Genomic DNA, 6,607 nt, shown 5'->3' with positions numbered 1-6,607 from the left:
AGCACTTGGAAAACTAATGAAATGAAACAAATGAAATTTTTAGAAAAAATAAATTATTTTCAATACGCTTCTTTTTTGTTATAAAATTGTTATTCACAGTTTTTAACCATTTTGAAGTCCCACAAAGTCATTTTTGGAATAACCTAAATAACCTGCTGTGTTGAAATTTGAAAATACCAGTTTTTGCCAAATTTCATTTTTTTCGGTATTTTCTGGCTTATTGAAATCACTCGATACCACTTGACATAACAACATTTCAACCAATTTCAGACAGAATACTTGGCCGCCAAGAAGAAATAGTATTGAGTATGCAAAAACAACCAGTTTGCCAGTCTAATAGTGTATTTTTAGGAGATTTGCATGGGATAGGTTTTGTGTGGCTTGTAAAAAAATACGACCGCTAGTTGGGCAGTAAACTTATTTCTTGAAAGTAGCCCTGGGTATTACAAACTAGAATCTATATGGTATAGGATGTAACACCCTCTAGTATAGAGGTCAGGTGTCAACCAGTTTGACTCTGCCAGTCTGATAGTGTATTTTTAGGAGATTTGCATCGGATAGGTTTTGTGTGGCTTTTAAAAAAAATTCGTCCGCTAGTTAGGCAGTTAGTTTATCTCTTTAATGTAGCCCTGGGTACTACAAACTAGAATCTATATGGTATAGGGTGTAACACCCTCTAGTATAGAGGTCAGGGGTCAACCAGTTTGACTCTGCCAGTCTGATAGTGTTTTTTAGGATATTTGCAATGGGATAGGTTTCGTGTTGCTTGTATAAAAAATACATCCGTTAGTTGGGCAGTAAGCTTATCTCTTAAAAGTAGCCCTGTGTACTACAAACTAGAATCTGTATGGTATATGATGTAACACCCTCTAGTATAGAGGTCAGGGGTCAACCAGTTTGACTCTGCCAGTCTGATATGTATTTTTAGGAGATTTGTATTAGATATGTTTTGTGTGGTTTGTAAAAAAAAATACGATCGCTAGTTGGGCAGTCAGCTTATCTCTTCAAAGTATCCATTGGTATTACAAACTAGAATCTATATGGTATAGGGTGTAACACCCTCTAGTATAGAGGTCAGGGGTCAACCAGTTTGACTCTGCCAGTCTGATAGTGTTTTTTAGGATATTTGCAATGGGATAGGTTTCGTGTGGCTTGTAAAAAAAACGTTCGGTAGTTGGGCAGTTAGCTTATCTCTTCAAAGTAGTCCTGGGTACTACAAACTAGAGTCTATATGGTATAGGGTGTAACACCCTTTATTATAGAGGTCAGGGGTCAACCAGTTTGCCTCTGCCAGTCTGATAGTGTATTTTAGGAGATTTGCATGGGATAGGTTTTTTGTGGTTGTAAAAAAATACGTCCGCTAGTTGAGCAGTTAGCTTATCTCTTCAATGTAGCCCTGGGTACTACAAACTAGAATATATATGGTATAGGGTGTAACACCCTCTAGTATAGAGGTCAGGGGTCAACCAGTTTGCCTCTGCAAGTCTGATAGTGTATTTTAGGAGATTTGAAATAGGATAGGTTGTGTGTGACTTGTCAAAAAAATACGTAGCCCTGGGTACTACAAACTAGAATCTATATGTTTAGGTTGTAACACCCTCTAGTATAGAGGTCAGGGGTCAACCAGTTTGCCTCTGCAAGTCTGACTGTGTATTTTAGGATATTTGCATGGGATAGGTTTTGTGTGGTTTGTCAAAAAAATACGTCCGATGTTGATGTCCAGCAGTCCAATGTTGATGTCCAGCAGTCCGATGTTGATGTCCAGCAGCATAATGTTGATGTCCAGCAGTCCGATATTGATGTCCAGCAGTCCAATGTTAATGTCCAGCAGTCCGATGTTGATGTCCAGCAGTCCAATGGTGATGTCCAGCAGTCCGATGTTGATGTCCTGCAGTCCAATGTTGATGTCCAGCAGCATAATGTTGATGTCCAGCAGTCCGATATTGATGTCCAGCAGTCCAATGTTAATGTCCAGCAGTCCGATGTTGATGTCCAGCAGTCCAATGTTGATTGACAGCAGTCCAATGTTGATGTCCAGCAGTCCAATGTTGATGTCCAGCAGTCATATGTTGATTTCCAGCAGTCCAATATTGATGTCCAGCAGCATAATGTTGATGTCCAGCTGTCCAATATTTTTTTTTTTTTAATTATCTTTTTATTCAGATTTTTCATCAATGCAATGTACATGTACAATAAATAACAAAACGTTCACTCATTTGTATACAGGCACATACATACATAAACCTATATCTGTTATGTCCACATTTGTCATAGAGTACATACATTCTCACGATGATATTTAACCACAATAGCATACATACTCATTTCCGTCTATTTTAACATTTTATTACCTATATATATGCATCCATCCATGTGTCTGACATATATATGTCTCAACCATTCATTGCTATGTCTCGTGTAAAAATAGAACACATATCAACCTTCATCACATATGGTACAGTATATATATTTATGCTAGAAACAATATCTGCATTATATTTTATATAACCGCACATACTGTATAACTCATGTCCATGTCAAAAACACCCATGTCCATGCATAAGCATAATTAAGATGATTTCACCATACTCGCATGCGTTGTACTCACACAAACCCATATGCATGATATTAGACATTTTCAGACATTCCTGTATGTACTTGTACTGATTATTGAAATGTAAATTTATGCAAAGAGAAAAAATATCAGTCCCACACAAAAAGGTAAATGAAAAATTTGCACAGTCTACTGAGTACATTGCATTATCTTTATAAGAAAGAGGAATTGAGATAGAGATTGGGGAAACAAAAAGAAAGGGAGAATAGAGAACATAAAGAAACGAGAGAAGAAATGCATGAAAAGTTGGGCGAGATGGTGGAAAAAGGAGGTGGATATTCACTCATTTATATTATATTATATATAGGTAATATATCGGCTTTGTGAAGGGCAGAACTTAAAATATGTATGATAGAGTATGTCTCAAAGATAATAATTATAATGATAATAGAAATGTATTTAAGCTTAATTAGTTTGTCCCATTTTTTCCAGTCATTTTCAAATTTATGTTTAGCTTTTTCATCCTTACCCTTAACAATGTATTTTTGAATCTGATAGTTATCCTTTATTATGTTTACAAGAGCGTTTACATTTAATGAGTTATGTAAACATCTCATTCTGTAAATATACTGCTTTATAATGATGATGATTTCATTATCTACTCGATTACTGGGAAGAAAATTCTGATGAAGAAGGCCAAAAAGAAAAGATTTTTTGTTTACTGAAAATGGGATTAAAAGAGCTTCCATTAATGTGTCAAAACTTTCTAGTAATCTTTGTACTTCCCCACATTCCCATAATATATGAGTAATTGTTTCCGGTTCAGAGTTGCATAATACACAAAGAGGGGAGACATATACTCCAATTTTAGATAGAAATGAATTAGTTGTAAGTACATGATGAATCACTCTATACTGGAACCACTGGAGTTTTGTATTTGTTGTTACACAGAAAGGCATTTTGTAGATTTTACACCAAGTTAGTTTATCCATGTTGTCGAATATAGTATTCCATTTTCTGGTGCCGGATGGTATCTTGTCCGCTTTAATTATGATGTTGTAAAACATTTTTGACCCTTTTTTATCTCTAAGAAAAAAATCTAGATTGATAGGTATGTAGGGATAAATTATCTCATATCTGTATGTATTATGGGATGAAATAAAGTCTTTAACTGCAGAGACAAGGCCCTGATACTGTAAAAAAATTGTGTTTACGTGGTATTTTTGAATAAATTCTACAAATGTGTAAAACAAACCTGTGCTAACCTTTATCATATCGTTTATAATAAAAATGTTTTTCTGATAGTATTTTCTGTAAAAAACAGCTCTTCCTCCTATCTTGATTTTACTATTATACCAAATGGGAACTTTCAATATGTTTTCCTGAAGAATTTTATCATAATATTTTGTATTTAGTGTGTACCAAGATCTGAGCACATCACTCCAGAATTTATTTTTACACTTATTTACACATATCTGAATATATTCAGAACCACAATTTGCAAGAAGATCTATGTCAATATAAGTTTTAAGTATGGCCTGCCATTTCTCAGTACTCTGATAGAGTCTTCTGATCCAAGTAAGTTTAAGAGAGTTTATAAAAGCAACAAGATTGATCATCTTCAAACCACCATCAGCATAATTTTGAATAATTATCTCTCTTTTAATTTTGTCTGGTTTTCCACTCCATAAATAATCAAATAATATTGAGTTGAGTTTGTTAATAAATCTATCATCTGGATTTGGTAATGATATAAACAGGTGATTAAATTGAGAGATGAGCAATGATTTGATAATGCTAATTTTTCCAATAGGTGTTAATGACCTTCTGTTCCAAATTTTTATTAGAGATTTTAGTTTGATAAGTTTTTTGTCAAAGTTAAGTTTTGGTATTTCATGAAGGTTCACACTAAATTCAATTCCTAGCAACACAAATTTTTCTTTTCCCCACTGCAAATTAAGTTCAGGTAAAAAACAATCTTCACTATACTTTTTGCTACCAATCCATATCACCTGAGTTTTATCAATGTTCATTTTTAAACCAGATTTTTTTGCAAATTCATGTAGTTCTTTTACTGCTTCCTTTAGAGATTTCTCAGAGCCATCAAGTATAAGTGAGGTGTCATCAGCATATTGCGATAATAAAATAGGACAACTTTCAATCTCGATACCTTTTACATTTCTATTATTTCTCAATTTTGTAGCCAAAACCTCTGCACACAGAATAAACAGATACGGTGCGATTGGATCCCCCTGTCGACAGCCCCTCCTGATATCAAAGAATGAAGATATGTTTCCCCCCTGATTGATAGCTGAATGAACATTATTATGTAAAGTTTTAAACCAGTTTACAATGCTATTACCAAAACCAAAGAGAAGTAGAACTTTTTCAATAAATAACCAAGACACTGAATCGAATGCCTTCTCAAAATCAATCATCAGTAGCATGCCAGGTATGTCATTCTCCTCAGTATAATGCATAATATCATATATTAATCTTGTATTTACCCCTATATAACGACCCGAAAGAAAACCAGTTTGATCATTATTTATTAATTTATTGAGAACAGTTTTTATCCTATTAGCTACAGTTCCTGATGCAATTTTGTACACAATGTTTAAAAGTGATATGGGTCTCCAATTTTTAATGAAATGCCTTGGTTTATCTGCTTTTGGTATACAAGTTATTATTCCCTGTCTCTGGGTTATAGAAAGTTGTCCTGTACGATAACCATAATTGATTGATCTGACTATAAACTCCCCCAATTTTCCCCAAAAGCATTTAAAAAATTCTGTTGAAAATCCATCCGACCCTGGGCTTTTATTATTTTTCATTAATTTTAAAGTTTGTCCTGCCTCTTTATATGTAATTTCCCCTTCTAGACTATCAGACTCCTCTTGAGATAGTTTAGGCATTTTATTATTATTAAGATAACATGCCAAGTTTACATTCTGTATATTATTATCTATGCTGTTAGAGACACCATAAAGATTTTTATAAAATGAGCAAACTTCCTCTAATATGACTTCCTGTTTTGTTATTATGTTATTATTGTCTGTTTGTAATTTTGGTATTATTTTTGAGATGTAATTTCTATTTTCTAAATTAAAAAAATAACCAGTAGGTTTCTCCCCTTCTTCTACCCATTTCGCCCGTGATCTTATAATACTGCCTTTAATCTTATGTTTTCTTATCTTCTCCAAATCATTTTTTCTCCCATTTAATTCATCTAAATTAACATTTTCCTGGGCCTCAAGCTCTTGTATTGTTTTTTTAAGAGTATTTTCCCTAAGGTTTTGTTGTTTTTTCTTATATGATGCATATGATATTGTTTTCCCTCGAATTTCCATAAGCAAAGTTTCCAAAAATAACTGGTCATTAATAGTAAATTGAATCTCGGAAGAAGGTATGCTTTCAATATTGTTCAAATGATAAATTGGTATGCAATATTGTTTCTTTACATCATTGATGCAATTATTAACTATTTTTAAGTATTCTGAATCATGTAGAAGTGAATTATTAAGTTTCCATGTCCCTCTACCTCTTTTAAATTCATTTAATGTTACTAATATCTTGGGAAATGAATGATCCGACCTATAACCAGGATCTATACCTGTGTGATTAATACTAGATAGTAGACTCTCTGAGACAATGAAAAAATCTAGACGTGCCTGTTTAACTGGGTTCTTTTTTCTCCAAGTATATCTCCTAACATTTTCGTGTTGTTCTCTAAAGACATCTACAAGACCAAAATTATCAATTATATCCGATACTTTGTCTCTGGCTTTTGGATTGTTTATGTTTCTATATGTGTTGTCATAATCGAGTTCGGGTTTTAAAACAAATTAAAATCGCCACATATAATAACATGTGTATAATCAAAGTCTTCAATCGTGTCAGAAAGTTTTGCATAAAAATCTGGACTATCTTGATTGGGCCCATAGATATTTATAAGCGTAATGTGTGAACCTTCTATTTCTATATCTAACGCTAAAAAATTCCCTGATGTGTCTTTCTTTTCCCTATGAACTTTGCACTCAAAGTTATTTCTAA

The sequence above is a fragment of the Mizuhopecten yessoensis genome, unplaced genomic scaffold (genome assembly GCF_002113885.1).
Source record: "Mizuhopecten yessoensis strain PY_sf001 unplaced genomic scaffold, ASM211388v2 scaffold2927, whole genome shotgun sequence".
Taxonomy (NCBI): domain Eukaryota; kingdom Metazoa; phylum Mollusca; class Bivalvia; order Pectinida; family Pectinidae; genus Mizuhopecten; species Mizuhopecten yessoensis.
Note: the sequence above shows the minus strand (reverse complement) of the source record.